Genomic DNA, 12,564 nt, shown 5'->3' on the forward strand with positions numbered 1-12,564 from the left:
ATCAACTGGGCACCAAAAGGGCTAGGAATCCCACGCTTTCAGCTCTGTCACCTGAAACATACCCAGTCACATACATAGACTTTTATTTGACTAGCACCCTTCTATGCACATAGCTTTTCACAGAAAATATACTGTAGACTCAGCATTTCTAACATCCTGTGCTCGCCAAAGCAATTTGGGCTTCACCTTCATAGTTTTCACAGAAAGCTCGCTCAGTGCCTCCTTGTAAAGATTTGGACCCTGCTGCCTAAAGAGCCTTCTGGAACTCAGCCTAAGGCCCCATGACCGCCTCTCTCTTGCACCTTTCTTGTCTGCAAAACCAGCACCACATGCACGATGCTGATAAATATGTTGCCAGCTCCAGATGTAGCCTGGCTCACTATCACAGTTGTAATAACCTCTGTGCACCCCGTTGTTTGATTCTGAAAATACATTTTTCCACGCAGTTGTTTTTGATTAGGAAATCTTCAAGGGCATTGTGAAGTCAAGATCTTCCCTTTCAATGGATTTCCATTTTCACAAGACAGATTCTCTCATGAGTCTGGTTGTGTCTTTAGGTCACTGTTTCTATTGACCCATTTTATGTTGAAGCTTTAATATAATAAACCTAATACCTATTGAATGAATGTTCTGTGCAAGTAGTATAAATTCATTCTCATTTCAGAAGGTATAACACTTAGACAAAGATCAGACCTAGTCTTAAATATGCAAATTAGCTTTGTTCATGTGCTTTTCTGATCGATAATATGTTCAATAGAGAAGTAGGTAATATTGCCTACCTTTAATAAACTATGGGATTGATTTTGGCAGGGTATAAAAAAAAAACTATACCAAAGTCATATTATACCAGTACAGTGTTGGAATCAAGATTCAAATAGTATTTGATTTGAGCCTCCAGGGCCACATTTTCATCAGCATTCCTGGAAATAATACAATACTTTTCATCTTTTAATGGCACTTGTGAATTTGACATCTTAATGATTGATTTTTTCTTTTAATGTGCTTGTGTTCCAGTACAGATACCTAGTGAATATTTTTGTGCTGCTTATGCTTGTTCCTTTTGTGGTTATACTTTTCATATACAGCTGCTGACAATTTAATTTTTATAGTATGTAGCTTTCCATATGTTCTATATATTTCTGCATGGCCATGATTGAATGAAGTCATTTTGTATTAAGAAAAAATAATTCTTTTCTAGAATTAAAGGACATCTTTTTCACTCTTGCCTCTCTTTATCTTTCTTTTCTTCCATCCTTTCATATATATTTTTTCTCTTTCTTTTTGATGTGACTTCACTATAGATTTATAGTTTGTAGGATTGAGATGGGAGATTTGAGTTCAAGTTGGCTTGATTTTTCCTTCTATATGTGTGTATTCTGTTCATTCTATGTATTCTATGTGAGACAATTTCCATGTATGCTTTCAGGAAAGTATTTATACTGGGTCTCATTGACTTTCAATTTTCTTTTTCTTAAGAACTAAGAGTTATTATCATGTTACAGATAAGTTAAGTGAAACTTAGGCAGTATTTCTGAAATAGTACAGTTTGTTATCTGAACAGAGAAATCACCCTAGATTTCCTCTTTGTCAACACCTGTGAGAGTTTTCCCCTTTTATTCTGTCTCTTTTATCACAAACCACATCATTTTGAGGTTTCCAAGATGAAAGAACATATGAGGCTCTTTATCCCATTCACTTCAACTTATATTTCATGGAACTATACCCCAGACCATCACTCTACTTACTTACAGTCATATAATTTTTTTAAACAGTCATATAATTAATCACCACAATACTCATGTTCTGATTATAGTTGTTTGGTTCTTATTCCATATTTAGGAAGTAAAAATTTAGGTTATTCTTTGGACTTGATTAGAAAAATATTGTGACTGGTGAAATGAATTAGTAAAGGATGTGCAAGCTGAACAGATGGTTGCTTTGTATTCCTGCCTGAACATCAGGTAATAGAGTGCAAAGTCTGAACATGAACTTTGACTCCTGTCAGCTTTGGCTGGGCACACTTGTCCTGTCTACAAACTCCTGGCCTGCTGCAGCTGTTCTTCCAATGATGATAATAAAAATTTGTTCGGTAAGTGTCTCTTCTTACATGATGTGTCCATTCGCAGACATAATAGGACACATAACCTATTTGGAGTTGTTGCTTAGGTACTAATCAGGGAATGTATTACTGCTTGTCCATATGTGCATAAGCCTTTCTCACTGGTTTGACAAAGTATGTGAGAAAAGAAAGACCTATTTATTTTAGCTCAAAGCCCGATCATGGGATTCATTGTGATAGGGAAGACATGACACCCAGAACAGGTGTAGTTGCAGCTTCAGGAGGGTGAGGATGTGGTGACAGTGCATCTGCAGCCACGGACTGGAGGAAGATGAACACTAGTGCCCCATGGACCTTCCATGTTTTATTTAGTCTGAGGACTTCCATGGCACTGTACCGCCCCAATACATGGTGGGTCATTCTTCCTCAATGTAATCTGTCTGAGCACACTCTCACAGACAAGTACAAGAGTATGTCACAGGGGTAATTCTAAATCTAGTAAAGTCTGGGTGCCATGGGTCAGCTAGTTAAAACCCTTGCCTGGTTGATTTAGTCAAGTTGCCAATCAAGATTAACTATCACAGCATTACTTGCTGTCATAGTAATTTTAGCACACCAGTTTGCACAAAAATGTTTAAGCACAGTCAATGGCAGACAGTATCAGGATTCTCACTGTGGAAATGACAGGTCTAAAAGCTGAAGCACAGAGGTAGATAAGGGATCAAACTGACCTCAGATGTCAGCATGTGTAGTTTCGGTTCATTTGAAAAAGAAGACTATATATATATATTGGAAATTGATATCTTAATACAAATAAAAAATCTCAAGAAATAGCATGCTTGTTACTGATTCCTATTTTGTCTTAACCAATGAGCCATGAAATTAATCAGTTTAAAAGGCAAGTCAAAGTACTTTTTTGGTACAGTATATAGTATAGATATCCTCTCAAACACTGAGCACCCACATGGTGTTGATATTCTTTAAAACACTCTTGGAGGCCCAGTGAGGTGGCCCAGTAGGTAACGGGGCTTGCAGCCAGCAGGAACTCGCATGGTGGAAGGTGAGAGTCTGCTCATCTAAGATGTCTTTGGACTTCCAGGGGTCCCCCATGGGACACCAATGTTTGGACACACAGAGAAATAAATAAAACACACAATCAAAAACATTTCAGAAGTATATTGTTTATGTGTATTGGGTCCTTTAGAAACTATCCATTTGCTTATGAAAGCTAATGTTATGTCAGAGCCGCAGCAGGAGGAGGAAGAGGTGGGGGGGCAGAAGGAGTAGGAGGAGGGGAAGCTGGAGGGAGGAGCAGAAGAAGGAGCAGGAGGTTAAAAGTAGTATTAATAATAATCATTTCATTTTAGCCTCACTCTATTTTCACATGCTTTGCCAAGAGCTTAGTCACAAAGACTAATCGGGTCTTGACTTAATTTTGTCTACATCAGATATGACAGTATTATTTTATTATTCACACCTTGGAAAATGGTAGCCAGGAAAATGTGACTTTTAGTCTTCTCTTTTATGGACTCCAGCTCCAAATCTTTGGATTTTAACCTACAACCCGAAGTAACCACAGAATCCAGGCAGGTAGAGCGGAACCATGTGTGAGGTGGGAGGAGCTTGAGAGAGGGCTAAAGTAGACATGGGTACTATGTGCTCATGCCAAGTGGGCACTGATGCATAGGTGTTTGTTACCTGAAAACATACTTCTTTTTACATTGCTCATCATAGGCCCCCATCCTGATGTCAACCAGTCCAATGGCAAAGGGCACACTGAATAGCATTACCAATGTCATTATATGGCTTTCACTTGGCTGAATAACATGTGCAATGTGGAGAAACTTGAAGTCACGCTAAACAAAATGACCTTCTCATAGGGATCACATCCAATACCTTTACTGGTTCTGCAGTAAATCAGTTGCTGAGTTTAGAGAAGTAAACACCACCAAAAATATTTAATATATTTATACATATGAATTACTTTCATTGTTTCAAACATTCATGATTCTAGGAATGCATAGTTAATATGGGAAGAGAGATTTTAGGATTTAAATTTGGTGTACACATTCATTTTTAATTGTTATAGTGTCCCTTTGGTACAGTTTCTTTAAACTAGATATCATGACTAAAAAAAAAAAATTCCCTTATTATTAAGTGCACTGATTAGAGTTCTATCATTTCTCTGTTATGTCTCTACTAGAAAAGTAGATATGTGTAATAACAGCAAATCAATACTGAAATCAGTTTATAGAAAAAACATTTTGAACAATTAGACTATGTTCTTTCCATTCTCAAAACTCTAACAGGCTAATTTTTGATACCTCAGCCCCTGAAATAATGAATTGCAAAATAATTACCTTATTGCAATATCATTATATGGCTGCTAATCCAAATCGATCACAACTGCTGGAGCTGACTGTTGTATAAATATTGCCACCTACCAATTATTAGTAGAAACAAAAGTTCCTACCTATATGGAGATCATGATTTAATATCTTGTCACTACTTCATGAATTTTTTTTCTGTTATATTTAAAGAAAAACTGTCCCTGAAACAGTACAAGAAGTAAGACAGTTCTTGAAAAGTAATTTTACTTGGAAATCCTTCTTTCTTTCTGGAATCTTGGGACACTTGTTTAATGCTATGTAGAATTTTGCAAAATGCTGCCTTGAGCTTGAAGGCAAGTTTACGTTGCTCTGTAGCTGAAATATCAATTAGAGCAGAGTGGTAATGTGGCAAATCCCCCAGCTCTTTCCGGTGAAATCCTCAAATTCTTTGGAGCATGATGGGTTGTACCAACAGGTGTTTTCTGTCCATTAAGCACCGCTGCCCCAGTTGTGTCTAATTGGCCCCAGTATTGTTGTCAGATATGATTTCTACTGCCATTTGATATCCTGTATGGGAAGGATCACTCTTATATGGTAACCTAACATCTGTGTCTTTTTAAAGACTGGTTCTTGGAGGCTGTTTGTTTCTACTGCGTTCTGCTTTCCAGTGCTACAGTCCTGTACACTATGGCATTAGAAAACTTCTATGTGGTGTATTGTTCATGTATTGAAGATTTATATACTTGGTGAATGTACAATAAACATTTATTATGACAGGAAAAAATAAGCACACACTGGCATATAGAAACCAATGCACAGGTGCGCAATACTATCAATATCACTTGAGGTACATGAGCTGATGGGGAAATAGGAAGGGAGCTTCAGTTTAACTATTTGAAGTTATGACAGGTGCACTTCTTCATCTCTAGTATCTCTAAACCTTTTAAGGAAAATCTCCTCTTGTGATTCTTGGGATAGGCATGGAAAATTCTAACAGTTCTGAAAATGAGCAAGCTACCAAGCCAAAAATTTCATGTAAATAAGGATGCTCTAAATAATTTCAGTTTCTAGTCATAAGGAAAATCTATTTAAAAAGATTTATTTTATAGTTTGCTAGATGGATTGTGTTCTCTTTTCCAAGTATCCCATATGCTTTGATAGTTTTCATAAAGTAAGTGAGTAAGAGATTGTTGCAATAACCTTCTTGAAAAAAATGTTGAGACTCAAAATGCTTAAATAAATGTCATTAATTCACACCACATTTTGTAGCAAAGCCAGCTAGCATCTAAACCTCTAAGCTGTAAATGAGTCATCTTTAAGTCATACAATCTACAAACATCATTAATTAAAAATGCAAAAGTACTTTAAGCTAAATCCAAAAATACTGAGAAGGTAAAGTACAAATGTGGCCTGTAAGAGAAGCAGAAACTCCTGTGCAGATGTCAATGAATGTGCCTTCCAGAATCATGGCTTTACTCTCGGGTGTGAAAAAAACCCTGGGATCCTATTACTGCACCTGCCCAGAAGGATTTGTTCTGCTTCTTGATGGGAAATTATGCCATGAATTCACTTCCTGTCCAAGCAATGCATCTAAATGCAGCCACGGTTGTGTTCTGACATCAGGTCCCCTGTGACACTGAGGACAGCGGGTGAAATGATATGTGGTATTGTCATTGAGACTCAGTGCTTGAAACAGGTGGAAAAACATGTAGCAGTTGTTCATTACTTGATAATAGTAGATGCAACCAATTCTATCTTGCTGTCAGTCCAGTGCCATGGGTATGAGCCACAGTTGGATCATAAGACCCATGCATCTTCAGGACCACTGCAACTTTTACTGTTTGCCAATTCTCAAGATATTTAACATATGCACTTTGATGTCATAGACTATAAAACTCTATTCAGATAGTCCTGAAGAGGGGAGAGCTAATATTTCCCAGTGAGAAAGGCTTATCAAGGAAGGAACAGAAAGGATAGAAGGTATTACTGTAGACTGCATCAGCTAGTGAATCTACTGAATGGACAGTGGGAAATCTCTCATTAGAGGGAGTGATTTAAGTGGAAAGTGTCATCAAATAATCAAGAAGACAAACTTCCAGTCAGAAGGAATCCCTGTACAACCAAAGGCTAAGAGAGTATTTTGAATGGATACAGGGAAATATCTTTGGACTGAAAGCTCTTCTGGACAGTGATAGCCAGCTCTGATCTTTTGGGACACAGTGAAATTATAATTACCATTTAGCATATGCTTTGTGGCACTAGAGAGATGGCTCAGAGGTTAAGAGTACTGACTGGTCTTCCAGAGATTCTGAGTTCAATTCCCAGCAACCACATGGTGGCTCACAACCATCTATAATGAGATCTGGTGCCCTCTTCTGGCCTGCAGGCATATATGCAGGCAGAACATTATATACATAATAAATAAATAAAATCTTTTTTTAAAAAGCATGCATTTTATATTGTTGTGATAATTTGATCCAGTCAGCCAATGATATTGGGGTGACTAGCCCTAGGGCATGGTCTTGCCTGGGTACGTGACTGAATAAGAACCGAGGAGGAGGGTCAAGCTCTCTCTCTCTGGGATGTGGAAGGTTTCTTGATGCCACGGTTTTGGTGAGCTGGTAAGGAGCTTTCCCCATCCTTCCCTGGTAGATGAGGAGGCAGGAGAGTTACTTCATTCTGTATTTGTGAGTGTGTTATTCCCATTTCTCCCCTTAATAAATTATTAACCAGACTTCCAAGCTTCTCAATTTATTGTATTGGCATGACACCAGATGTTCTGGGATTGATATTGGTAATATGGTTGATACTAAATACCTAAGAATTGCTCAAAATAATGTAGGTCACCAATTTGCTGTAGCTTGTTTGGGGATTACTTATGGTTCTTGCATTGGGCTCTATCACTGGTAATAAGTGTGAACAAGAGGATTGGTAAAAATATGGTATGAATCTGAGGCAGCATACTAAAGCCCAAATGGTTGAAGTCCAACCATTTGCAAAACCAGGTGCAGATCCCTGCTTACATAAAAATGGAGGCTGTGAGCATATCTGCCAACAGAGCTTAAGAATTGCTCAGTGTTGGTGCCATGACGATTTTGTGAAATCTCAGGTTGGGAAATATGTCTTACTTTGAATGGTCATCACATACTGGTTGGCAATAACATTGATCTAATTAATGAGATGATATCATTGGACAACTTAATGAAGGTTGTAGTACCATCTGGTGAGAATAGTTATCCAGTATATTCCCCCCACCTCATTGTAAAATGATATGTGCATAAACATTGAAGCCGTAGGCAGCTCTGCATGAAATTGTGTTATTGGCTAAGTTGAAGCCATGTGATAAGTCAAGCAGAGACATGAACAATAACAGGTCTAATGGTGGTGGGATTAGGATGTCTTCTTTCACCCAACCTTGGTTTATGGTCTTAGAGGAATACTGAGACCCAAAGAATATGACTTTGCCTGTGACTGAAATGAACAGCCAGGCAGTGTATGCTGGCCTGTCTTCCTCCCTGAAGCCTGGGTTAGTGCATATTGAAGAGACACTAGCCCACTTGAGCAGGTGGCCCTGGCAGGCCTTGACCATCTTCCCAGTTCCCCACACCTCGCTAAAAATCTGTTAGATTCCATTTCTAAAGCTAGCTACCAAGGCCTGTTCCTTATTTGGCCAATTCCTTCGAGGCTGACCACCAAGGTCCAGCTATCAAAGTATTAAAGTCCAACGATCAAAAGCTTCCTTTGGCTTACCTAGTTAATGTGAAGAATTAAATTAAACACCTCATCCTAACACAGGGTTTCCCCTTTTATCCTTATAAACCACTATTTTCCTTTGGGTCACATCTGTCCCCTCTCTATCCAGAGGCAGTTCTTTGTCCCTCTGGGACAAATAGCCCTGCACCCTTTCCCTTGTCTCCTTCTCCCTCATCCCTTTTCTCCTTTACCACTGCATCCTAGCCCATTCCTATACAGACCTCCCCTTTTTTTCTTCTTAAAATTATTTGCTGCTGCTTCTCTGCCTGAGTCATAAAGCAGCCACTTCAACTTTTCTTCCCAACTTAATGAAGGATTTCTCTGTGAAAACAGGTGTTTGGGTGTGTTTCATGCATAATCCAGTGTCTAGGAGAAATCCCGAACCCATGCGGGGTCTCCTTCACATATGACTTCGTGGAGATAGATACCCCACATACATAGAATGGGCATTCAACAACGCTGCTAGATACCACCACAAAGTGATACAGGATCTGATCCATAGATAATGGAAGGAAACTTTTCAGTTCCCCTCCTACAGGGAATGGGTCTTTGGCTATGAGGATAGTGAGTTATGTTCTCTTTGGTCAGCTAATGGATCATGTCAACAAAGGGCCCCAGATTACCACACCAAACAGAGCCAATTCAGATAAAACTGTTAGCAGAAGAAAGATGGACACTAAGCTAATGGATGGGATATTTTCTTTTAAAGAATAGAGCACTGCAGATTGGGCAGTCCAGTCTCTGTGGCTAATCACTACCAGTTTCCCAAAGATATATCCATTGCTATGACTGGCTGCTCCTTTCAAGCAGTTCCTTTGAGTATTTTCAAAAGAGAAGGGAGAATTGTTTGGCACCAAAATCAAACTCAGTATGATTCCTCTTCTTATTGCCTCAGAAGAAATGGGCTAAATCAGATGATCACACTGGTTTTTGCAACTGCAAATTAATTTACATGATCTAGATAGAACCCTTAGCTCAACCTCATGAAATGGTTGGAACATTATGACTCTTGTTGAGTATACCATAGGCATTTAATTCACCATTGGTTTGATACATGCTCATAATTTTGCATTCTGAATCATGACAAATTGATAAAAATAAAGGTAACTGTAACTTAGATTCTGATTTACTCAGAATTAAATTATTCATCAATTTATCTACTTTAAAATATTTGAATGAAAATATTTGATTTAAAAACACTTCCTAAGTGACACTGGTATTTCTTAATCATTACTTTCTTTTTCTTCTTGCACCCTTTCTCAATGAAGATGGTAAATAAATTACGGTCTATCCATAGAATTTTTTATCTATTTTAAAATATGAGATTGTTAAAAAGGACTTTCTCTTCCTTGGCATTCATAATGTCTAAGTGGGTACCTTTGAGTCTTCACCAGGGCACCGCAGGTTCATTGATTGGACTTTGTTGACATATTGCTGAAGTGGGATAAGCTTATCTATTTACTATCTAACTTATTCCACACGTACATAAATTAACTGCTGTAGGGCTTGCTATTTCTATACACATCAGGAATATTTTTAATCACAGTATATTGTCTTGTTGACTTATAAATCCAGTTACACCAATGTACGTGGTTAGTTCATTTGTATATCTAGACATTCTAAAGAAAACTGGTATTCGTGTCAAAGAATGGAGCTGAGGGTAAAGAGCTGAGGTTTTACAGTGATTTTGCCAAGTTATTTGTTCTGTTTCAATGATAATAAAAGGCATTTTGAGTAACATAGTTATGTCTGTTGCTTTGGATATAACAATTACTCAGATTACTCTTTAGCTTTGTAAAAAGGAAACCTGTAAACATAATAAAAATGCAAAATCCCCAAAAGGGCAGATTTTGTTTTCCCTCTGAAACAGTCTGTTCTGTGGTTAGGATGTGGGTCCTGATACAGAAGCAACTAAGAGCCTCCAAATGACATAATAGGAATATAATTGCTACTCTCAGAGAGCCGGCTTTTCCACTACTCCTATCTGAATCATCCCATTTGAAGAATTAATATGAGCATTTTTGGTGGGTAATTTAAATACATGTGTTTTCTCCCAATTGAAGACAGTAATGCATTCAGTTTTCTTCCATAATTTAGTCTTTCATATAGAATGTTTAGTGGCATAATGACTTACAATAATAAAAGGACAGTATGACAAAAACGTAAAAGAAATCTGCCTTTGCTATTAAACACTAAAATATCAGTAACAGCTCCCCAGGTCTCCAGACAGGACTGTGGCAGCATCTGAGGGAGCAGGGAGACACAGTCAGAGCAAGGCAGTCACTGTGTGAACAACAAATCTACTGCTGAAAAAACGAAAAAGATCTGTCGGTATCTTTAGACGTCCCAGTTCAGACTTAAGAATGCAGTCGGTAAGGAAAAAGGTTACTCACCGAGAGTACTGGAATATATTAGTTATAAAATACAGAAAATTGACATTTCCAGCCATGTGATTTTGGTTCTAGTTTTAAATGAATTATCTAGAGAATTATAAAGAACTATAAATAGTCTAATATGTAGTAGAAAACACACACAGAGAGAGGTGGGGGCAGAAATAGAGGGAGGAAAGTAGCATTAAATATAGTACAGTTATTAAAATTCCAACAAATATATTTTGGCATGCCTATGATGTAAAGGTAACAATTTAGTATCTTTCAAGTCTAGCCGTGTTATCAATAGAATTAACTGTGATAGATAATTATTTTAACATTTCTGGACTTAATATAAACAATAACAATAACAATCTTATGGTTTTATGGATAATATATGATTGAAAAATTATTGAATGAGAATTTAATAGTGTGAATTGTTTTAAGACAAGTGCTTACAATCATAGGCATCATGTATAAAGACTATAAATAGTATCTAAATGATGGAAAATTCAGTATGTAGCAGATTCAAAGGAAACAAATAAGAGGGCAATTTTAAGTTCTTGGAGATTTAACCAAAGCCTTCCACGGTACTTGTATTAAAAGAAAAACATCAAGGAAAGCTCTTGGTGCTATGGTGAATAAGCATACTTATCAAAAATCCTTGGAGTTTTGTCAAAGGAAAATATTTGCTGCTGTAGTCAATGAGTGTATTCATCACACTCAGTTTCAAAAATAACCTCCAACTGCTAAATCAGAACAGTTAAGAACATCCAGCCAGTTAGTTATTTTCCATTCAACACATATTTTTAACAGCCTACTATGTGTCAGAAATTGTACTACACTCACAATGAAAAACATGTGCTTTCTAGTTTAGGGAATTTATAATGTTCTTTTGGAGTCCTGCCAAGAGAGTGGGCTAAAAATTCTTGAAGTTTAACATGCACGCCTAACATCAAATATCTTAAGATATGTGGGACCTTTTATATTTACTGATTAAATAACCAAAAGCTAAATATCAAGAGAAAATATTATTTACCTGTAAAGAGTTCCTTAAGAAAAAATGCGGCTGTGCTCAACCTTTGACATCAAGACAGGATGTTGTTGTTTTCTATAGTGAACTCTCTAGGCTGTGCAATGAAGTTACAAGAAACAAACAAAAGTGAAACCTCATCACACATCATGTTAAGTAAGTTTATTATTTTGTATTCTGCTGCATTCATAGGTCTCCTGAGCAACGCACATCTCATAGTCCTCAGGTTGGACACATCTAAATGAGCTCAGGTTATAGTGTTTGCAAATAAAAATTTCTTCAACGTATTATTTAATCCTAAACCTCAAATAATCAGAGCAGATAGAAAGCACAGAAAAACAAAAATGTAAGTATTCTTGGGAGCCAATTCACATACAACCTAAGCAGCAAGCAGATAATACTGATGTGTTAACATCAATTGCACAAAAATGCTTTATTTTAGTAAGTCATAAGAAACAAAGACTTCTGAATTAATTGCTTTTTATATTTATATTTTATTTACTGGAAAATATTTCTATCACAGATAATGATTTAAGGGAAAGATCTTAACATTTTTTCTCAGGATTATGAGTCATTTCTAAAAATTGTGTTGGAAGTTTTCTACAGTAGATTTTGTTGCAATGACAGATAACCCTCTCAAAATTATAAAGCCAGTTATGTCTAAACATATATCTTTCATATATATGAAGTAACAAGTTATCTTAAATACTCCAGTTAACAATAACAATAATAGGAGATATGATTATTTTAGTATTATATTTTAACTAATTTTAAATATTTTTATTTGCAGTTCTAACTCTTGGACATCCAAACATGTGAAATATTGTTTTTTTTTTTACAAATATGTCCTTTCAAGCTGGGCAGTGGTGGTACACACCTTTAATTCCAGCATGCTGAGGGATAATACTTTCATACACTGGTTTAATAAAACACTGATTGGCCAGTAACCAGGCAGGAAATATAAGTGGGATAAGCAGATAAGGAGAATTCTGGGAAGAGGAAGGCTGAGTCAGGATATGC

At 37.0% G+C, this 12,564-nt stretch overlaps 1 pseudogene; it reads left to right on the plus strand.

Moving 5' to 3' along the window:
* The first annotated feature begins 3,109 nt into the window (after nucleotides 1–3,109).
* LOC128111438 (pro-epidermal growth factor-like) lies at nucleotides 3,110–6,533 on the plus strand (annotated as a pseudogene).
* The last annotated feature ends 6,031 nt before the right edge of the window (nucleotides 6,534–12,564 follow it).

This window comes from Peromyscus californicus, unplaced genomic scaffold, assembly GCF_007827085.1.
Source record: "Peromyscus californicus insignis strain IS unplaced genomic scaffold, ASM782708v3 Scaffold_16__1_contigs__length_79575227, whole genome shotgun sequence".
Taxonomy (NCBI): domain Eukaryota; kingdom Metazoa; phylum Chordata; class Mammalia; order Rodentia; family Cricetidae; genus Peromyscus; species Peromyscus californicus.